The sequence below is a fragment of the Sapajus apella genome, unplaced genomic scaffold, assembly GCF_009761245.1.
Source record: "Sapajus apella isolate SASKATOON/1434 unplaced genomic scaffold, GSC_monkey_1.0 scaffold32, whole genome shotgun sequence".
Taxonomy (NCBI): Eukaryota; Metazoa; Chordata; class Mammalia; order Primates; family Cebidae; genus Sapajus; species Sapajus apella.
In genome coordinates, this window is record NW_022436972.1 from 428009 (window position 1) to 451745 (window position 23737).

Here is a 23737-nt window from a genome sequence, read left to right on the forward strand (position 1 = left end):
TAACTTGGGGATAAAGTCTTCAAAGTTGGATTTCTGGGTTGAAGGATAAATGTATATGTAATCTTGTTAGACTCGGCTGAATTCTCCTCCGTAGAGATTGTACCGTTTTGCATTGCTCTGAGCAGTGTGTGAGTGCCTGTTTCTTTGTAGCCTGCTCGCTAGAGTATATTGTGAAGCTTTCAAATTTTTGCCAGTCTAATGAGTGAAAAAATCTTTGTGTAGTTTAATTATATTGCCTTTATTATGATTGAAGTTGAGCATCCTTTATGTTCAAGGGAAATTTTTATATTATTTTGAGAATTGTCTGTTGCTCATTATATCTATAGAATTTTTGCACCTTTTCTGTTCATTTTTTAAAAGTTTTTTTTCTTTGCCTTAGGAATAATGTTCCTTTATATGATACAATATTTCTCTTAGTTTTGACTTTTCTGATTTTTTTTCCCCCATGCAAAATATTTTATCTTTATGTAGTCAGTTTTTTTTTAAGTTTACAAAAGGTAGGCTATGTTTATTAGAGTCACAAGCAGTTGACTGTCTCAGTGTGACTCAAGACCACAAAAAAACCATTTCTCCTTCACTTCTGAGTCCTGGGGTTGAGACCTAGACCGGCAGGTGTTCTGATTGGGGTCAATTCACAGGTTTACAAGTTTCTGTTTGAGGGCAATCTGTGACTGTCTGAGGTTGGCCAGGTAGGTCATTGATGTTGCTGTTGAGTATGGTCTTGAAGTCATTGGGAACTATTTTGGGTGCTTGGTTAACCAGGCTCATCAGGAAGCGGCCCACAGTATTGTCAGCTGGCACGTTTGCAGACAGTACATCCTTTGCATATTGCAACACTGTGTTCGAGGCATCTTGGATGTGAGCTGATGCCCCTCCTACTTGCTGCAAGTCGCTGAAAGTCCAGTCACTCGGTTGGGGCTAAAGGAGGCTTTCATAGTCAGGCCAACTCCAATGTGTTCAGTGTCATAGTATGTGTATTTCACTGTCAGAAGTGCGAACATCACTCCCATGGTCCTCCCAGGAGCACCCATTAAAGTGCTAACATAGGCTTTGATGCTCATGCGGCCGTTCTGGAGGCTTGGGTCCACAGTGAGGTGGATGGGGTTGGGGGCCTCCCAGCTATATTACTCATGGATCAGCACAGTGCTCTGTGGATGTCATGGCCTGTAGCTTACCAGCCCAGGATGAGCTCATATTTCTGTCTTGTTTTTTATTCTTAGTTCTACAGTTAAATACAGAAAATGCTCACTTTGTAATCAGTCCTTTTGCTTACGTTTCTTTAGTCATCCCTTGTTTAGATGGCGCTCAAGCCCTGATGTTTCCATTGACTGTAATGGATCAGTGTCTCTCCTGTGCCTCTAGAATTGTATTAGTTGTATACCATTCCTTGGGGTTGTTTGTTCTTGGTCAGTTTTCCCCAGTTGGCTCTTTTTCTTTTTTTGAGATGGAATCTTGCTCTGTCACCAGGCTGGAGTACAGTGGCATGGTCTTGGCTCACTGCAACCTCCGCTTCCTGGGTTCAAGCGATTCTCCTGCCTAAGCTTCCCAAGTAGCTGGAACCACAGGCATGTGCCCCCACATCCAGCTAATTTTTGTATTTTTAGTAGAGATGGGGTTTCACCATGTTGGCCGGGATGGCCTCTATCTCTTGACCTCTTGATCTACCTGCCTCGGCCTCCCAAAGTATAGGGATTACAGGCATGACCCATCACGCCCAGCCAGCTCTTATAATGTGTAGATTTAGGTCTTTTATTTTCAGAAATGTTCTTGGAGTATTGTTTAAAATATTCCATTTTAGTGTTTTGACTATGTTCCAGAGTTTGATGTATCTTAGAGGTATATGTATTTATATTATATGAATATTTAACTTTCTTTGCCTCATTTCCTTTTTATTCACTTCTGCTTTGACCCTTCATACTTCTTTTCAAATTTCACTTTCTTATGATTATTTTTCTACTTTTCCTCAATGCCCTTTATAAAATTTTCATTTGAATCTATTATTCTCCCTTGGACATCTTAATTACTTCTCTGTGACTTTATCTTCCTTTTTTTTTGTTTCCTGGGTTCAAGACATTCCTGTTTCATTAATCTCTTTTTTCCTCCTTTTCTATTTTTACTCTGTCTTGGGGTCTTAAAGCTGTAAGAGGTCCTGAGACATAAATTTGAGAATTGTTGCTATACTGATGCCTTTGACCTAGTCTCAGAAATTGCGATGGTCTGAAGTGACACATGGGCTTGGAAATTTTTTTTTTTTTTTTTTTTTTTTGAGACGGAGTTTCACTCATGTTACCCAGGCTGGAGTGCAATGGCGCGATCTCGGCTCACCGCAACCTCCACCCCCTGGGTTCAGGCAATTCTTCTGCCTCAGCCTCCTGAGTAGCTGGGATTACAGGCACGCACCACCATGCCCAGCCAATTTTTTGTATTTTTAGTAGAGACGGGGTTTCACCATGTTGACCAGGATAGTCTCGATCTCTTGACCTCGTGATCCACCCGCCTTGGCCTCCCAAAGTGCTGGGATTACAGGCATGAGCCACCGCGCCCGGTTGGGCTTGGAAAATTTTTAATGATTGCCAAGAGATTGTAATATTTGGGAACTTCACTCAGATATAGTTTGTAGTATGATACATCCTGTGCTCATGTAACTTCTGTATTTGCTGTCTCAAAAAAGACTAAGTCAGTGGTGCCCAAAGTTTTCACAAAAGAATCATCTGAAGATTGTAATTTCATTTTCATTGCTTGTTGCCAGTGTGTAGAAATACAGTTAACTTTAAAAATAACTTTATTGTGAAACAATGATAGACTCATCGGAAATTCAAAAATAGTGCACAGAGGTTCTGTCTACTCTTTACCCAGCTTCCCCCAGTGGTAACATCCTAATTATAATATAATATCAAAACCAGGTACCACCTACAGACGTTATTCAGATTTCACTAGTTTATACATGCACTCAGTTGTGTGTTCTGTGCAATTTAATCATATGTATAGATTCATATAATTACTACCACATCAAGTTAAAGAACTGTTCCATCAGCAGAGGAACTCCCTCAGGTTTCCTCTTTGTAGTCACTACAGTTGATCATAAAATATGGTAATCGTGAAATTGACTAGCAATATAGTTTTACCTCTTTTCCAACCTAGATGTTTTCTTTCCCTTCCCCCCTTCTTTTCTTCCCTCCTGCCTTATTGCACGGGATAGAGCTTCCTTTGCAATGTTGCGTAGAAATTATAAGATTAGCGATTCCACCCTTGTTCTGGATTTCAGGGGAAAGAATTCAGTCCTTCACCATTAAGCGTGATGTTAGTTGTTTTTTTGTAAACGACTTATCAGGTTGAAGAAGCTTTCTTCTTAGTCCAGGAGTTTTTAATCACTGTGATAAGTTTAAGGTAGTTGCTATCTTAGCATCCATTTTAGACCTAACATAAATTGTTTGTAACCTGTCATTCCCTGTCATCTTTGGCCTAGTTAAAACTTCCTCTCCCTGCAGCGTTTGCAATATGGCCTACTTGTGGCTCATTTCACTGACCCAAAATGAACACACCATGAGCTGTCGACCATAATAAAACCTAAGGGTCAGCCTCAGAGTCATGTGAATAAGTTCACATTCACATGTGTTTTCCCTAGCCAATTCACAACTCTTGAGGGAAGGCATAAGGGATAATGTCCTTAACAAAGGTGTAGTTCTACAATTCTTTCTCCCTCTCCTTTTTGCTGCTTTCTCCTGTCTGTCTCTGTTTGGCACTCTAACCTCTCTGGGACCTGTGAGTAATAAACTTCTTTTGTTTCATGTATTTTGCCTTAACTTCTTCATTGTATCTCCATTAACATACATACTGTAGTGTTCTTGATATCATTTAACATATTTTCTTTAACAAATCAACAACCATGAATGGTTACTGGATTTTGGGAAATGCTTTTTCTGCATCTATTGAGATGATCATGTGATTTTGTTCTGTATGATAGTAGTTATTATATTGATTTTTAGAGATTAAACCATCCTTTTATTTCTGGGATACATTCCTTTTTTATTTTTCTTTCTCCTCCTCCTCCGCCGCCGCCTCCTTTTTTTTTTTTGAGACAGGGGCTTGCTCTGTTGCCTAGACTGGAGTGCAGTGGTGCAATCATAGCTCACTGTAACCTCAGACTCTGGGCTCAGGTGAGCCTCCGACCTCAGCTTCCTGAGTAGCGTGACTACTGGTGTGTGCCACTAGGCCTGGCTAATTTTTAAAACTTTTTTTAGAGATGGGGTCTTGCTATGCTACCAAGGCTGGTTTTGAACTCCTGGCTTCAAGTGATCCTCTTGCCTTAAGAAGAGAGAAACTAGATTAAAATAACAAAAGTAAATGAAATATCCAGGCCTAGACAAGGGGAAAGATGGTAATGATTATTATAAACAAATTACTTAATTATAGTTATTTTTTGCTTACCGTTAATTTTGGATAGTAGACAAATACATTCAAGTATTTTAATAGTCTGTGAAATATATAGTTGGGGTAGCTTGGTTCCAGATGCATGTTAAATTGAAGTGCCAAGGATTGGAAAGAAGGTTGAAAGTAATAGCATTCTTTTACTGAAGACATTTACATTTTGGGTTGTTTTACAGATATAATGGTATCTCACCTATATTCACCTACATTGTTACTTTGCCTAGTTTACCTTTTTTTTTTTTTTTTGTTCTCAGTGAATTCCTGAAAGAGAGAAAAGAAACACCATGATTCTGTCTGTAACAGCTCTCCCCTACCCCCTCACCCAGTGTTCTGTATGATGTAGACACTTGTGATTACCCTTTTTTTAAAAAAAAAAAAACAAGAGATGGTGCTCCTGGTGTTTAGTGTGAGTACTGATTATGCTTGGTCATCATAAATGAACGAACTGGCAAGGGAAATGAATAAATGAGCCCAGAAAAAGCATGAATCATGCTGAAGATGCTTTCTAAGTTGATTGTATTTCAAAACCTTAAATCAAGCTGTCCAACCCATGCCCTGTGGGCTGCATGTAAAATGCAGCCCAACACAAATTTGCAAGCTTTCTTGGAACATTATGAGATTTTCTTTGTGATATATTTTTTATTTATTTATTTTTAGCTCATCAGCTGTCCTTAGTGTATTTTATGTGTGGCCCAAGACAGTTCTTCTTCCATTATGGCTCAGGGAAGCCAAAAGATTGAAAATTTCTGCCTTAGATATTGAAAATTAGAGGTGCCTGCATTTCCAGTAATTAAGACAGTTCTTACTGTGCATTTTTGCTTTCCATTATCTAAGATTTCATTTAAAAAATCTGCCACTTTTACTTTTTAGAGTATTAGGGTAGAATCTTATTAATATGAATGTATCCAAAAGTTGCCTTTTGTGGTTTTCTTTTGTCAGAAGTTCTGTAGCATAATATAACTTAAAACACATGCAGTTTTCTGCTTCTCTCAAGATGTTTAGTTCTTTTTCAGAAACACCTGAATCTCAATGAATGGTGCTAAACTTTCCATGGGTTTTGTCTAAAACTCAAAAAGCATTAAATTAACATTTCTTTTGCAATGTCCAATTAGTATTCAAATATTATTACTGAAATATTAGATTTCATGTGCTATTTTTTGTAGCTTGTTGATATTTTGTTTTTATTTTGGGGGCTGCCTAATTCTCAGGTCAACCTCAAGTTATTTCTGGTACTTTTGAAATTTTTCTTCTTTTTTTTTTTTTCAGGCAGGGTCTTCTGTCATCCAGGCTTGAATGCAGTGGTGTAATCTTGGCTCACTGCAGGCTTGAATTCTGGGCTCAGGTGATCCTCCCACCTCAGCCTCCCTCGTAGCTGGGATTACAGGAATGTACCACCATGCCTAGCTAATGTTTTGTATTTTTAGAAGAGACGGGGTTTTGCCATGTTGCCCAGACTGGTCTTGAACTCCTGAGTTCAAGTGGTCTCCTTGTCTTGGCCTCCCAAAGTGCTGGGATTATAAGTGTTAGCCACTGTACCTGGTCAGATTTCTTTTTTTAAAGATTATTTTGAAAGTACTGGTTTTGATAAAATAAGGAAACCATATGTGAATGGATGGAATGTGGTTTCTTAACCTGACTATCCTCTTAAGATTTTGCAAATTTCATTGAAATTTAAGTTAACAGAATTTCTGAAGTAGTAATCTGAGCAGTTATCCTAGGTCAGCCACATTTTTTTTTTTTCTTTTTACAGTTGGATGAATAGAAATCCAGAAAAATTTGAGTTGACCAAGCCATTTTGATCTATTTCCCCAGAAAAATCAGTGGGAAAACTTTCACTTTTGTTCCAATCAGAGTCACTCTCTTTTAGCTGCTTAGTGTTTTGATTAAAGTTTCTTTTGTTAAAAAGGTTCTGCTTTTTTTTAAAAAAAGTATAAAACCACTGCTTTTGTGGGGAAGGGGTCCCAAATAGGTGCATTATGAGTGGAAAACTGTTAGAATCTCTTGGCTTAAAAAAAAAAAAAAGCACCTACTGAAGATTCTTTCCTTGACAGTCATTTGCTATAAACTAGGTTTTGATATAATCAGAATAGAAGGCATCATTTAGAATATGAAATACAGAGGAAAATAAAGTGATTCTTCAGCCTTTGCTTTGGCATAGGATGTTACTAGGTATGGACTTAACTATCTTTGCTGAAATTATTTTCAGGTTTTAGAGTCAGGAATAAAGGAATATTCTTTGAGTATTTGGTAAATATGTGGTTTATAGACACTAAATTCTGTAATCCATGAGCTTCTTGTTTAGAAGTTCTTGAACCAAATTTGTGGTTCACTGTAAGCCAGTGTATAGGATTTAAAAGGATACTTTTTTTGCATGAGTCTGATTTCTACCTCATTTGATCTTCTTTTTCTCTTTTCTTTTTCACTTCTAATAAATGTTATTTGCTTTCTGACCACAGTTGGCTATACCTAAGTGCAATTATATATGGATGGTTCCTGACTATACCTACACTCTTGGGTAGGTTTCAGGCTCTGAACTGAATGATCAGTTGCCTGTTAAGACCTAATGAGACAGTTCAGGAGCAGGGGCTTTGGGGCCAGACTGATTCGTGTTCAAATCTTGGCTCTGTTATTTATTAGCTGTGTGATTCGGGGACATTTCTTAGCTTCTGTGATCCTTGATTTCCTAATCTAAAAAAGAAAGCCTACACCAAAGTGTTATACTTAAAGAGCATACTTAAGTAAGAGAATGTAAATAATAAATAAAGTGCTGAGTACTTTACCGAGAACAGAAAATTGCCCAGTAACTGGCCGAGTAAAGAAAGAAGCAATAGAAAGAAAATCCCTAAGAAACCTTCAGATCTGTGTGTGTTTTGAGACCATACCTTGGAAGACAGGGCAAAAACAATGTAGGTCTCTTTTTTTCAGCTAATAACATATATTCTAATAGGATAGATACCTTGAGAGCGTAATTAGTAAGAAAGATAATGACAGGCTCCTCTATGGATGCTTAAAATGGGGGCAGTAAGAAATTAATGCTAAAGTGGTCATTTGAAGCCTAGGGTCTTAGTGAAAAGATAGTAACAGCCGTGGTAAAGCAGTTTGGACAGCCACTGTGGATAGCATTTATCAGTTTTTATAAGAGTACATGTTTGCATAATGATTTATGGTGTTAGTTGTCTTTAATTATGTGATCTCATTTGATGTGTACAATACCACCTAAGGTGGCCTATTATTCAGATGACCCTGGTTACATAGGGACAAGTTGCAAAGGGAGCAAGCAAAGACAGAAAAAACAATTATTTTCTGTAATGGGTAAGAAACAGAAAGGTTCTTACGGTCACAGATGGCAAGTAAATGGTGAAGCTGAGTCAAGAAATCCTGATTCTAGTCAAGGGCTCTTTCTCCTATAGTGTTTATTATTTTGTTTTGACTCAAAATGGAAATACTTAAAGATGCAAAGTAGTTCATAATTAGAGTAGGCAGAAGTGGGGTTGAAGCTAAGAGTTGAAGGATCCTTAAGCCCAGGTAGGAGTTATTTTCTGCTAGGTAGTATCTTTCATTGAAAATTCCTTATTTCATTGAAAATTATTTTTTTAATTATGAATTTGATTATATTACTTGTTATTTCTTTGAGCAGGTTTTCAGAAGAATGACCTTGAGCACACACTGCTGTGCTGTTTGTACTCTACCCTCTGTATTTCATTTCTAAACATCCCTTTCCCACTTCTGAAAGCCTTGACCATCTTTTGAAGCCACTCTGGCTTCGTTGTAGTTTGTTTTTATGATCTGGAGCCTACCTAAAGCCTGTTTCAGTCTCCTCAGATAGCCACAGCAGCAGCAGCAGATAGTAAGAGTCAGAAGGGTGCTTGCCACTCAAGAAGCCCAGAAAGATTTGCAGTATAGAAGCTGAAATTGCTTACCAGAGATGTGATCCACTCAAAAAAGGTTCTGAAAACTCAATTCAGTGAAGTGTGTTTGGGCTCAGAGCATTGGACTTGTGACTTCCCATAATGTTTACTTAACCCCCTAATTTCTAAGTGGTACCTCCCCCACCTCCCTGGAGGGGGAAGAAGATACACACTTGGTTTTGCAGGATTATGGAGATCAAACAAGCATCTAACAAAGACACTTCTTTCCAGGTACCACTTTCTGTCTTCCCTCTCATCGTATACTAATCACTTAGTTTCGAGGGACCGGTAAATTAACAGAATGGTGAACCTTTCCTTTTCCTGTTTCTTTTGCTTGGTGACTAGTGGTTTCTGCTGGAAAACAGATGAACCATCTCAAGGTAATGAAAATTCCTGACTGTGGCAAATGTGAAAGAGTGTCTTTTTAATTCACAGGATATAGTCACTAAGACTTCTTCTCTAAGGTGGTTATTTGTAAAGGAAAAAGGTGACCTTAATTTCCAGTACTATGCAGTGAACAGTTTTTGTGGAAACTAGTCCTAGGATTTGAAATGAAGACTGTATGGTCTCTGTTAATCTGTATAGGTAAATGCACTGCACTTAATATTGAGAGTTGTGGTTGTTAACCAGTGGAATTACTAGTATTATAGAAATTTATTAAGGATGGCTTATCGGAGTTGGCTTGTAATTTTAGTCATTTCTTTGTAATTACCAGGTAAAAGATGATTTATCTTGAGTTGAATTATTTCTGTAAGTTAAAATAAGGAATTTGTAAAGTATTCCTCAGTTTTATGTTCAGTTATCTAGGAAATATTCACAGGCAGCAAAGAAAGATGTGAGATAATTATTCAGAAATTTTAGTTGCTGGTGATTGTGTGTTGAAGGCATATATGGGACAAGCAGTTTTGGAATTTCTTGCAAAGTCAGTATTACCCTATATATTGACCTTACAGAAAGTTCTTACTGTGTGTTTCAAAGTCTTCTTTGTAAATTAAAAAATGAAGACTGTTGTTACTCCGCTGATAGGTCTGTTAACTCATGCTCACTAAATAGTTAGGGGAGTGGACGAATACAGCTAGCATTCCATCATCTGGAAGGAGAGTAGTGAGGTGGCAGATAATCAGAGCTTTCACCGTGGCATAAATAATACCATTGTCCCAAGCAGTACTGTGGAATGCAAAAAGAAAGAAAAACATAAAAAAAAAATCGGACTGAGTTGAAGAAAGCCAATTTATAGTTGTAATAAATAATATTTTGTGTTAAAAAGGAAGAACAAATTGACAAGAACTTGGAGAAATACCAGCTAAGGATAAAGGATAATAAAAACGATGGAAATCCAGATGGTGTAGAACTAAAGATCCAAATGTAAACAGCAGCTGTTTACATTAATTACCTTGTGGATGGAGTGCCTCGCTGAGCTGATATGCTGTTATAGTAGTGCTTTCAGGTACAGTATTGGGTTGAAACACTTAGATATGCCTACACACTGGCTTTGAGAAAAATCATATGGTTAGCTGTGCTTTCCTTTCAGTAATAACTATAATTTTTATAATTTTACTGTATTCAGTCATATGGGAAGCTTTGAAGACCGAAGCATAGTTCTGTATTATCGCTAGTTGATAAGCAGATGTCCTTACCTCATGGTCTCTTTGACTAAGTTAGATTGTAAGCTTCCGGAATGCAGAAGACTGTTCTACAGCTCATGTTTGGCATAATGTCTTCCACATAGTAGGGGCTCAGAAATCTCTGTTGATGTTATAAATTTGGCAAGTGTTCACTGCTGAAACTGCGTGTTGGCAGTTAAGACCGTATAATCCCAGAGCAAACCTAAGAAAAAACCTTTTGACTTGTATTGCTTTGCTGTGTCTATCTTTTGCTAAAATTAAACCATGTCCCCCCACCCCAGTGCATAATAAAAGCCCTTGCTTACTGTGTGGCTGACAGTTTATAATGTGAGTGGAGGTAATAGCTGAGGTTGGTGCTGTAGAAGATTTACTTTATAGGCCTAGGCAAGGAAGAAAGGTTTAGGGTTATTACCATGGATTCTGTTAGATGACTTGATTTTTACTGTGTTAAAGGCTTCCTTTCAAGTGATTTGAGATTGCATGGAATAGGGAGAGTGCTATACTTGGGTGTCATAGGACTCTGGGTTTGTTGATAGAGTTATGATACCGCAAAAAGTCCTCATTTGATACATAATCTTGATTTTGTTTATAGAATTTTCCATAATGAAGTAATATTTGATTTTTTCAAGTAGTTTAATGTTTGGCCTCTATTATTTTTCAATAATGTTTTGAAAGAAGTTTTCCTCTTCAAGATTATTAAAAATTTTTTTTATGTTTCTTTTTGTTCTTTATTGGTTTTATTTTGTACATTTTTGCTATTAATACATTTGAAACTTCTTTTGGTATAAAGGGTAAAGTGAGGACTCAATTTTATTTTTTTCTCCTAATGAGCATTCAGTTGTTACAACAGCATTTAACCAATAACTCTTACCCTAGGGATTTAAAATGTCACATCCATCTTATACTGAGTTCATATATATACTTTGTCAGTTTCTGCATTTTCTGGTCTATTACATTATAGGTTTATTTACACTATTTTAATTATTGAAGCTTTATAGCATTTTAATATCTGATAGGGGATGCTCTCTACCCTTACTCTTCTTTTTCAGAGTTGTCTTGTCTATCTTTGTTTACTTTCCCATAAGAACTTTCAAGTCAGCTTGTCTAGTTCCTAAGAGAATTGTCAGGGATACTTAAGAAACACCTGTTCTCCATGAGCAATTCTGAGAGCCCCACCTGTATTATAAATCTCGAGACTGGGTTTTAGACCTTATTCTGATATTAACTGGCTCTGTAATAAAAAGATTAAATTCACCTGGGCACAGTGACTCACACCTGTAATCCCAGCACTTTGGGAAGTCAAGGCAGGCAGATCATGAGATCAGAAGATCAAGACCATCCTGGCTAACATGTCTACTAAAAATACAAAAAATTAGCTGGGCATGGTGGCATGCATCTGTAGTCCCAGCTACTTGGGAGGCTGAGGCAGGAGAATCGCTTGAACCTGGGAGGTGGAGGTTGCAGTGAGCCGAGATCACACCACTGCACTCCAGCCTGGGCAAGAGAGCAAGACTCCATGTCAAAAAAAAATAAATAAATAAAGTCATGTTTTGCTATTTTATAGATGTTTGCAAGTCCTTTTAAGAGAGTTATTTTGTGCTGACAACTTTTTTGGGTTTTTATATTCTCATCACTAGATAGAACTATTTTAAAAATCCTCAGTTTCAGCCTGGTCAATATGGAGAAACCCTGTCCTTACGAAAAATACAAAAAAATTAGCCGGACTTGGTGGCACCTATCTGTAGTCCCAGCCACTTGGGAGGCTGAGGCGGCAGGATCACTTGAGCCTGGGAGGTGGAGGTTGCAATGAGCCGGGGTTGTGCTACTGTACTCCAGCCTGGGGGACAGAGTGAGACCCTGCCTCAAAAAAAGAAGAATCCTCAGTTTCTTTTTAAAAAGAATCCTCAGTTTTTATTTTTTTTTAAAGTATTGCAGAGGGGTCCTCTTCATACTTGCAAAAATTGGAAACAGCTGAATTATAGTTCCCTGAACTTTTTTTTTTTTTTTGAAAATTCAATTCTAAATAAATAAAAGGTGGTATATCATCAGTCCAATCGAGGATTGAATTTAAATCTTTGTAGCCACTGAAAGGGCTACTCAGTGGAGGGAAACTACAGAACTGGCTCTTGGCAAGATCATTTGTCTGTTTCTTTCTTTTCCTCTATAACCAGTTGGTGTTTTGAAAGGAAGCATATTGTCTAGATTTTCAGAGTTCTCCAAAAACAGGATGGGGGAGTATTATTGTTGAAGTATGTAACATGATTGTATCTTCAGCAGAATTAAGTTCTTTGAGAGCTTGAATTATTTGTGTTGTCATAGTTGACTATTATGATTGAAATAAGTATGTATATCTTCTTTGCTTTTTTTAGACTTGAGAGCTGCTGGACAGAATAATGGGTTCATGGGAGAAGACAATCAAGGTGGTGGTGATTCTCAAAAGTCAAACTTGACATTTTGAAGGGCATACCAGATCTGAAGTTTGTATAATTCTGTAACAAATTGGAAAATAATGGAACAAATGAAGGGGAAAAATTGGTCTTGATCTGTTGGTGAATGGCAGTCACTATTAAATTGAAATGAGTTTTTAAAATGAAGAGACCAAAAGTTTTTTTTGTCTCTTTTGGAAAATTACTTTGAGGATTCATTGATTTATGATTGCTATAGGACTTAAAAAACAAAAACAAAAACAAAACCTAAAGAAAATTTACCAGCAACTCCCTAATCCCATCAAGAATAATATTCTGAAGTAGAGGGTGAGGTTTGGAATTTGAGCCTAGTTACACAAGATTCAGTCTATTAAATAACTGTAAATAATGTTCTTAAGTAGAAGTAAATACAATAATTAGATAAGCTGATAGAAATTACTGTTCTTCAAATCAGAAAGATGAGAAGGAAGGTTAGGAAAAACAAGAATGTAAGGAGAAAATAATCCGAGAGCGAATGTTTGAAAAATTCAAAGTGGGAGTCAGTTTATTGAATCCTCAAATGATGTGAGGTTTATATTTCCACTGTTTAAAAATATCTGTGACCAGACCAAATCAGAACCACACAGTCCCAATTCCACATTCCTGAGAAGGAAACCTGGCCCATTTTGGGTAGTGTCTGTCTCCAGCTGTGGCCAGGAGGTTGGGGAAGAGATAAACCCTACTTGTGTTTTTACCAATGTCAAATAGCATCCCCAAATCGGCTTCTGTTTCAGTTATCATCACAGATTACATTTTAGGAAATATGTATATGTTTTTCTTCTAGATTCTGAAATTTGATCTTGTGGACCTTTTTGTAGTCTTAAAATGCTTAACAGTTTACTTCCATCAGTAAAGTGTCAGAGAGTACCTGTGTCGCCCCTCCCCCACCCCCGATCCTGGCCAGCACTGGGATTTTTCATATGTTTAATCTTTGCTCATCTAACAAGTTAAAATGGTATGGCATTGCAGCTCTAATTTGTATTTCTTTTATAGTTTATTTATTTATTTTTGTGACAGAGTCTCACTCTGTCACCCAGGCTGGAGTACAGTGGCATAATTATGGTTCACTGCAGCCTTGAACTCCTGGGCTCCAGTGATCCTCCCACCTCAGCCTCCTGAGTGGCTGGGGCCACAGACACACACCACCACACCTGGCTAATTTTTTTTTTTTTTTTTTTGTAGAGTTGGGGTTTCGCCATGTTGCCCAGGCTGGTCTTGAACTCCTGAGCTCAAATGATCTGCTTGCCTTGGTCTCTCAAAGTGCTGGGATTATAGGTATGAGCTACTGTGCCTGGCCCTGTATTTCCTTATATTGCATGAGGTTGAACATTCTTGCATGTCTGCTTTTCAAATACTCAGTAGTTGGATAGTTACTTGGTTCCTTTCTGTTTTTGTTCAACCAAATAGGTGGACTATAGGGAGTCTTCTGTTTTGTGAGAGTATTAGTTTGGAAGATGTTTCATCTTATTCTATCAGATACGAAGTTTAGCACTAAAAATCATTCTCTGAGAATTGAGTAATGTGGAGTGGAGGGGGCAGTGCCTGGAAAGCCTTGAAGGAGGAAGTGGCCACTGAACAGGGTGTCATGGTGGGAATTGCTGTGATTGGTAGATATCAGAACCTTACCTCAAATTGAGCCCAGCAGAGATGGACAACTGTATGGCTTAGAAAGTGACTTATGTAGGCAAGTGGTAAAGTCTTACTGACGCTTAGTAATGTCAGCCTGGTATGGCATCATCAATAGATGCATTTGTATGAGGGGTCTTGCTGTTTTGGCTTTAGTTGAATGTTAAGAATCCAATAGGTATCATAATACTTTTAGAATGATTTTGCCTATATCTAGTATTTAAAGCTTTTCTTCAGTTATTTCTCCAAAGTACAACAGAGTTTGGCAGATTTATATGTGTACTTAAAATGAAAGATAATGCTGTTAGTGTAGGTTGGGGTGTAGGATACCTTCTGCCTCTGAGGGAATGTTAGATCTCATGCTTTGGATTGTTTTGAACAGAGGTAAACATACTCAGTTTGACTAGATGTATCTGTAGATTTTAATGTTAGTGAGCAGTGCCGTCCTGCTTCTTATGTTAGTTCCTTGAATGGCCATCCCGCATTGCTGGACTTATGCCAGGGCAGATGAAGGTTCACCTCATGAGCTCGGTGTACAGAAGGGAATGGAAAACATGAACATACTTTGCTTTTCTATGTGTAACTTCCCCTTCCTCTTTGAAACCAATTCTTTTGGAAAGCTGAAGACCCATATCTGAATAGCATTCTAACAGTATTTCTCATTAATATGCTTTGTCAGTCCTCAGTTTGCAAGACATTGTCAGAATGTTCTTGGTTTGAAGCCTGGATGCTTTGATTTCCCATCGCGTTAATTTCCATCCTGTTAATTTTTTATTCGTGACCTTCTGCTGAGAAGCCCCCCCACAACACCCATTAAATCACATGCAGAGAAAAAAGTAAAATTTGTGATATTTTTAGTTATTTCTGTACTAATAAGATTGCTACCTCCTGCTCTCTGTAAAAATGTAACGTGGTATTTACTTTAATTCCAGTAATAGTTTTGAATTTTGACCTTTTTTTATTTGAGAAAAAAGAAACCCAAAAAAGGTGGAAAATAGATTAATTGGTTTAAATTTCTTTCTTTTTCTCTTTAAATGTCTTTCCTCCTACGATGTCACCTTTAAATGTAAATCTTAAACCAGAATTATGCCCTATTAATCTACTTACAAAAGTAATCTTGATGGGATTTAAACACAAGCAAATCTCGATGAGATTGTTAGGTGAGATCACCAAGGTGGGGCATACAAAGAAAGGGTCCAAATCAATATATCAAAAGTCTGCTAAGCTTTGGGCTCTTCTAAGAACCCAGTGTATGTGGGAATGAAATGCCACATACACTTTTCATCCTTTCAGCAGTGAGTTATTGCACACCTACTATGTTCCATGCACTGTTCCGGGCCCTGGGACACACCAGACCAAAACCTCAAAAAAATTTCTGCCCTCATAAGGCTGACATTCTAAAGGGAGAATTGGGGAGTAAAGGAGACAAATTAATAAATTAACAACACATAGCATATTAGAAGACAGTAGATGCTAGTGGAAAGAAGGAAATCATTTAAAAGGGGTCAGGAGGTTCAGGACTTGCAGTTTTAATTGGGGTGAGGCAGAGGAGGTAATATTTGAGCAGATTTCTATTTTTTTTTTTTGAGACGGAGCCTCACTCTGTTGCCCAGGCTGGAGTGCAATGGTGCAATCTTGGCTCACTGCAATCTCTGCCTCCCAGGCTCAAGCAGTTCTTCTGCCTCACCCTCCTGAGTAGCTGGGATTACAGGTGTCTGCCACCATACCTGGCTAAATTTTGCAGTTTTAGCGGAGACGGGGTTTCACCATGTTGACCAGGCTGACCTCAGGTAATCCACCTGCCTTGGCCTCCCAAAGTGCTGGGATTACAGGCATGAGCCACTGCGCCCGGCTTGGGCAGAGATTTGAAGGAGGTGTGAGGGACTCAGGCACAGAGGTGTAGGTAGGTGGGGAGGAACATTCCAGGAGAGATGGTAGCAGGTGCAAAGGTCCTCTGGTGGGCTGCTCTCTAGTGTGTGTCTTGAGGGAGGAGACCTGCAGTAGAATGAGGGAGAGGGAGAGAGTAACAGATGAGGACAGAGTGGTTAGGGGAGAGAAGGAAGCAGGTCATGTGGCTCTCTTAAGTCATTGTGAAGGTTTTAGATTTTCATCACACCATGCATGTGATGAACGGCCACTAGAGGGTTTGAAATGGAAGAGAGCTGTGACCTGACTTATTTGACCGAAATGCTCTAGCATCATAGGAGAACAGTCTGTTGGGGAACAGAGAGTAAAGCAGAGACTAGCTGGGATGCTTAGGTGAGGATGGAAGCAGTTGAGGTGGGGGAAGTGGTAGGATTTTGACATATTTAGAAGGTGGAACCACTAGTAGGATTTGCTGGTGGATCTGACAGTGAGAAGTGTGAGGGAGGGAAATTAAGAATGCCTCAGGGTTTTTGACTTGAGCAGCTGAGATATGGGGTTGCGATGAACTCATAGGGGGAGACTACGAGCATCAGATTGCTGGGGTATGTCAGGAGTTCAATTTTGGGCATGCTGAATTTCATATTATGGTTGTGTATTAGACATCCACATGAAGATACTAGTTAGCTATTGGGTATACAGTTTCAAAGTTCATGGAAGTGGTCTGGGCTGGAGATGGGAATTCAGGAGTTGTCAGGATATATATGGCATTTAAAACCATGAGATAAGGAAGGGTGGGAGTAGGGATAGAGAAGAGAAAAGGTCCAAGGACTGAGTTGTAGATGCTTGAGGTCGGGGGTGCGTTAGGAACAGCCAGGCACTGGTGACTATCACTTGGTCACCCCTTAAGGTGCCTGCTTCCCTGCCTGGCTCACTGTGGTGTGTTCATCCCAGTGCACTTAGCTGTTACTTCAGAATGGATGTCTGACTGGAGAAGATACTGGGTTGTCATTCCAAAGGACCTCAAAGGAGCAGGCGAGTTTTTTTTTTTTTTTTTTTTTTTTAGTTTCTGCCACAGTGACTCTAGATTATTTTGGGCTTTGTTTGATTTCTGGACCAATAAGATTTACTGACCTACAGTTTTAATGAAGTTCATGATGTTACCAACCTCCGCACAGTGATTTATTTAACTGATTAATCTCTAATAATAAAATATTTCATCCTGACAGCTGACTTTTCAAGGAGAATGTGATTAATATTAGTTTGAGTAATATTTAATTTTCAGGAAAGATTCCAGAATATTGGAAATATTTTTGTGCTTTTTTTGAGGGGATGAATCTTGATTTTATTCATGAATCTTACTGTAATTTTACCTTACAGTGTGTCATAGCTCAGGTAGCATAACAAAATACCACAGACTGTGTAGCTTAAAAAACAGAGATTTATTTTCTTACAGTTCTGGAGGCTATGAAGTCCAAGAACCCAGTTCCAGCAGGGCTCAGTTCCTGGTGAAGGGCATCTTTCCGGTTTACCTATGAGTTTTTTGTCCTCAGATGGCCTTTCTTCTAAGTGGTGCAGAGAGTGTGAGTTTGGTGTCTCTTCTTATAAGGCCATAGGTCCCATACGATCAGGGTCCCACCCTGTGACCTCACCTAACTGTAATTACCTCTATAAAGGCCCTGTCTCCAAATGCATCACATCAGGGATGGGAGCTTCCACATGATTTTGGTGGGTGGATACACAATTCAGTGCATAATAAACTGTTTTCTCAATTTCTCTACCTCGAATATGAAGGCATTCTTATCAGTATCTTGTCAGTTATCTGTTCCAGGGTAATTTTTTTCAGAATAAATGTCGTTGAGCTGTGTATGCAGGTACCTGTCTCTGTGTGTTAAGCATACATGGGTTCTTTTCTTTTCTTTTGTTTTTTTTGAGACAGAGTTTCGCTCTGTTGCCCACCCTGGAATGCACTGATGCAATCTCAGTTCACTGCAGCCTCCAACTCCCAGGTTCAAGTGATTCTCCTGTCTTAGCTACCTGAGTAGCTAGGACTACAGGCACATGCTACCATGCCCGGCTAATTTTTGTATTTTTAGTAAAGATGGGGTTTCGCTATGTTGGTCAGACTGGTCTCAAACTCCTGACCTCAGGTGATCTGCCTGCCTTGTCCTCTCAGAGTGCTGGGATTACAGGCGTGAGCCACCCACTGTTCCTGGTCTACATGGGTTATTTTCTGAGGTAACTTCTGTAATGTTACACAACTTGTGGCAATATTTATAGGGATTTTCTTCAGTTTAGACTGTACAAATGTTTAAGCAGTCTAATGTTTTTATTTTAGGAATTGGTTTTTGAGATTCTGTAGCACTTGAGTACTGTTTCTAGAGGGTGTTAACGATTTTTAGGGTGTCCCAGTCATGCAATATTGGCTCAGTGAATGGATGAATGAACTTAGGTGAATGTATGTGTGTGTGGGTAGGGAGTGGGGGCATTGTACTGTAATGAAAGTGGAAATGTAAAAAATATCATCTTAGCTTGTTTATGGAAGGATCATTTATCTTGCAAAATTTTCTACCTTTAGCATTTCTGAGGAATTCATTTTGGTCCAAACTGACTTGGCAGATACATGGTCCTCCCTCAGCACAGCAGTTGCTGGTGCTTCCTGAGTTTTTTGGTTTGAGGGTGAGAAAGATGAAGGGTTGTGAAAATTCTGCCTTGTGATTATGACAAAGATCAAATCATAAAGTGCCCAAACCCTCTGTTTATAATTTTACCTTTATTTTTCTAGACCATTTACCAAGCCACCTGAAATTTGCTTTGTTTTAAATTATTATTATTATTATTTACTGTTAATTTTGTGCTTTATTTCTTTAAACTTTGGCATTTTTATACAGTTGGTAATATTTTATTATGTCATTGTTTTGTGTGTCTAAGCATTTATTTTATGTGATATTTTCTTGCAGATTTATTTATTTGCTCTTTTTGAGTTGCATTCCAGTAGTATCTAAGGTTCACAAAAACAAGGAATTGTCTGCATTTTACTGCATTTTATATTGAGCGCTTAGGTACTAGCATATAGTAGGTATTCAATAAATATTCTGACATAAATAAATCCTATAGACACTACTTTGTATGCTTTTCCATTTAGTGTCATGTCATAAAAATGTAATCATATAATTAAAAGTCTTCTAAAATACTACGTAGGTCATTGCATAATAATTTATAGAGCTAACATAATTTGCTTTAAATCAATTCCTTCATCTGGCTGATTTAGTTGCTTCTGTGTTACATAAAATAACACTAAGGGAACATCTTCGTGTATAAATCTTTGTCCACATTTGTGTTCATTCCATATTACTATATTACTAGAAGAATTATTAGTAACATTGATTTAAGTAATTTAATAACATATAATGACAACAAAAGTATTCCAATTTATAATTTTTAAATATAAATTTTAAAAGGGCCCTTTTTCTCTTAGAATTTGATTCTTAATGCTATTTTCTTCTCATTTTGTATTTACACCCCTTAGCAATCCCATCGAATGCTCTTCTATTCTTGTCCTTCAGTTCCAGCGAGGGCTACTTTATGACCTCTGCTCCAGGCTGTAACTCTGCATTTGCTAGATATCTGGAGGTTCCCCAGGTACCTCAAGATCGCCATCTCCAAAAGTGTAATTGTTATTTTTCTATCAAAACCTGCTCCTTGCTGTTCTATTCCCTTTTGAGATAAATGAAGGTAAAATCTTTTCAGCACTCAAGCTGGAATTGTGGGAGTGATAGTTCCTCCCTTTCCTCTGGATCCATAGCTAGTTTGTATATACCCTTCAGCTCCTGCGCTCCTGGCTGCTGCCTTGGCCTAAACTTACTACCATCTCCTTCCTGGACTGTTGTATTACTGCCCTGTCCTAGCTCCTGTTTCACTTCCCCCAAGTATGTCATTCATACTGTCAGAGTTACCTCCCTGGAACGCCTGTCTTCTATTCTTTTTCTAAGTAAATTCACTTCCTTTCCGACTGTCCCAGTTGCTTGTAGATCCTCCTTGTTTAACCAGGGGCTCTGTGTGTTCTGCCTGTCCTCCGTGTCTGCCTTCGGTCATTTCTTAGGGATTTTTCTTTCTTCTTCTTGAGTATCTTGAGCTCTTGGAGCTCCATGTGTATATCTTCCTCATCTACTCCTCTGTGGCTGCTCTCTGGCAGACTCTTTGCCTAGAATACTGTCCCTCACTTGTTCATTTAACATTCATCTTCAGATTCAGCTCTGGGAAGTCTTTCTTTACCTACCATTTTTCAACAACAACTTCCTTTTCTGTATAACCACTAGCAGTATATAAGTACCTCGGTAACATAGTCTTCAACATCATTTGTTGGTAATATTTATGTGTAGGTTTGTATCACAGATAGTATGATTGAGTGTTATTTATCTTTGATCCCATGGCACTTAACATAAAGACTTGAAGAAAACATTGAACAATTGTTATTTGAACAAAGGAATATCTCAGTAGGAACATACTTTGACTTGATGTCTTTTAGGTGTTCTTTCTTGCTGTTTCTGTCTGATACTGTTTCCATTCAGTCTGAAGAACTTCAGCATCTTTTAAAATATGGATCTGCTCAGCTTTGGCTTATCAGAAAATGTCTTTATTTTGCCTTCCTTTTTAAAAACTTTTATTTTTAAATAGTAATAGTCTCCTAGAAAATGGCAAAAGAATTTCAGAGTCCCATGTACCCTTGTACAGCTTCCCCAAGGGTGACATCTTTTATAGCTTGTAGCACAATACCAAAACCAAGAAATTGATACTGGTATGTACCAATGATCTTATTCACTGTTCCCTGTATTTTAAACTGCAGTTATGTGTGTGAGAGTGTGTAAAGTTCTCTGCAGTTTTAGCACGTGTAGATTCATAACCACTGCCACCATCAAGATACAGTACTGTTCCATCACAAAATCTCCCTTGTGCAATTTCTTTGTACTCTCAGTCATCCTATTCCTTGTCCCTGGCCCCTGTTGTTCATCTCTATTAGCTGTATCATTTTCAGAATGTTTTATACATGAAATCATACCATATTTAACCTTTTGCTATTTACTTTTTTCACTAAGCAAAATGTCCTTGAGGTCTGTGCAGGTTGTGTATGTATCAGTAGTTCATTCCTTTGTATTGCTGAACAGTTTACAATTGTATGGATATACCAGAGTTGGTTCAACAGTCCATGCAAACAACATTTGCATTGTTTCTGCTATTTTGCTATTATGAGTAAAGCTGCTATGGACATTTGTGTACAGGTTTTTGTATGAATATATTTTCTCTGGGATAAATATCTATGAATGTGATTATTGGCAAGTGAATCTTTAGTTTTATAAGAACCTGTTTGGAAAAAGCAGCTTGGAAAAACCAAACTGTTTTCCAGAGTGGCTGTACTATTTTACATTTCACCAGCAATGTATGAGTGATCTGTTTTCTTTGCATCCTCACCAGACTTTAGTATTATCACTGTTTATTTTAACTGTTCTAACCTGTATGTAATGATGTCTCATTGTGGTGTTAATTTGCATTCCTCTAATGCCTAATAATGTTGACCATCTTTTTATCTGCTTATTTGCCATCTATATGTCCTCTTTGGTGAAATGTTTCTTTCTTTTTTCTTTTTTTGCACATTTTATAATTGGATTGTTTCCTTCTTTAAACAAATGCTTAGTTTTGAGAGTTCTCGCTCTAGTTTTTTTAATTGAAGAATCTTATAGGACAGTCATTTTTCCCACACCTCAGCATTCTAAACATGTCAGTCCATTGTATTCTGACTTTAATTATTTTTGATAAAATTTAGCCTTCTTAAATGTTGCCCTTATTGCAGTTTTCTGCAAGTCATATGTCTCATTTTCCTCTGATTGCTTTGAGTATTTTCTCTTTGTCTTTGGTTTTTAGCACTTTGGCTATGATATACCTAGGTGTGATTTTTCTTTGTATTTATCATCTTTGGGTTTAGTGAGCTTTTTTGGATCTATGGGTTGATGTCCTTCATTACATTTGCAAAAATATCAGATTATTATTTCTTAAGATATTTCTTTTATCCAGTTCTCTCCTTGCCTTCTGGGACTCCAATATATTCAAGCCATTTATTATTTCTCAGCTCTTGGGCAGTTTCCTTGTTTGTTTTCCATTTCCCTCTCTCTCTGCAACTCATAGAACCACCTTCTTCTATGTCCAATTTTCTGTGAAGCTCACTGAATGAATTCTTTCCTTCCGAAATTGTAATTTCTATTTCTAGCTTTTCTATTTATCTATTTAATTATTTTATTCTGATCAGATCCTTCACTGTTCATGTTTATCTCCTCCTCTTTCTCACTAGGTCCTTTAGTACATTTATCATAATTGTGTCTACTGGTTTGCAGCATCAGGGTCATAGATGGATATTACCTCTGTTGACTTTTTAAAAATAGATCATGTTTGTTTCCTCCTTGTGTTCCATTATTTCTATTTATTATTACTATTTTTTTTGAGACATCTCGCTCTATCGCCCAGGCTGGAGTGCAGTGGCACTATCTCATCCCACTGCAATCTCTGTCTCCCAGGTTTAAGCCATTTTCCTGCCTCAGCCTCCTGAGTAGTCGGAATTACAAGCATGTGCCACCATGCCCGGCTAATTTTTTGTATTTTTAGTAGAGATGGGATTTCGCCATGTTGGCCAGGCTGATTTTGAACTCCTGGCTTCAAGTGATCTGCCCACCTGGGCCTCCCAAAGTGCTAGGATTACAAGTGTGAGCCACTACACCCAGCCCCATAATTTTTTTATTCTATGCTGGACATTAAGAACAGTAAAGACTGAGGAATATCTACCCCAGCAAAGGGCTTGCTCCTCCTTTTGTCACACTGTTAATGTTGGGGACCGAGCTGGATCTGGGCTTTGAAGTGGCATTAGTTAGCATCGGTTCACCATTGGATTCACATAGTTTGAGAGTGGGATCACGAACTGGTTTTCAGCAGTTTTCACTCCGAAGCCCAGTAAGATCTTGGAAATCTCTTTATGCTTCAGAGCTAAGCTGCCAACTTTCTGAATGGTGGGAGATTTCTCTTTGTTTACAGCTTGGCTGCTAGCCTTTCTGGACACTGGTGAGTTCTTTTTACTCTTCATGGCTTTTGGCTCCTCAGAAGGTCTCTCTTTGCCTTGCTCTTCCTTATTTTATTTATTTATTATTATTATTTTTGAGATGGAGTCTTACTCTGTTGCCCAGACTGGAGTACACTGGTGTGATCTTGGATCACTGCAACCTCCGTCTCCGGGGTTCAAGCAATTCTTCTGCCTCAGTCTCCTGAGTAGCTGAGATTACAGGCACATGCTACCATGCCCGGCTAATTTTTGTATTTTTAGTAGAGATGGGGTTTTGCTATGTTGGTCTCAAACTCCTGACCTCAGGTGATCCATCCTGTTCCTCTTCTTGTGGTTTTTTTTTTTTTTTTTTTTTTTTTTTTTTTTTTTTTTTTTTTTTTTGAGAGGGAGTCTTGCTCTGTTGCCCAGGCTGGATTATGGTGGCATGATCTCGGCTCACTGCAACCTCCCCCTCCCGGGTTCAAACAATTCTCCTGCCTCAGCCTCCAGTGAAGCTGGGATTACAGGTGCCTGCCACCATGCCCAGCTAATTTTTTATATTTTTAGTAGAGACCCTAAAAGCTGATTTCTGTCCCCTTACTTGCCTTCCTCCTGGTGCCAGGCTGCTGCTCTGCATCTAGGGACTTGACAGGTGCCTGACATAGGGGCTGTCTCAAGCCCTCCTGCCCAAGCACCTTGTGCACTACCCATGTGCATTTGATTAAGACCCACAGCAAAGAG

The 23737-nt window shown here is 38.3% G+C and overlaps 1 protein-coding gene and 1 pseudogene across 5 annotated transcripts in view; one reads left to right on the forward strand and one right to left on the reverse strand.

Moving 5' to 3' along the window:
• Positions 1-23737, forward strand: part of WASF3 (WASP family member 3) — a 121102-nt gene that overhangs the window by 13922 nt on the left and 83443 nt on the right. The window lies entirely within an intron of this gene.
• Positions 488-23041, reverse strand: LOC116562203 (annotated as a pseudogene). The gene is made up of 2 exons (XR_004273833.1): positions 22881-23041; positions 488-1202 (listed from the first exon to the last, which is right to left on the reverse strand). The product of XR_004273833.1 is annotated as a eukaryotic translation initiation factor 3 subunit F pseudogene (transcript).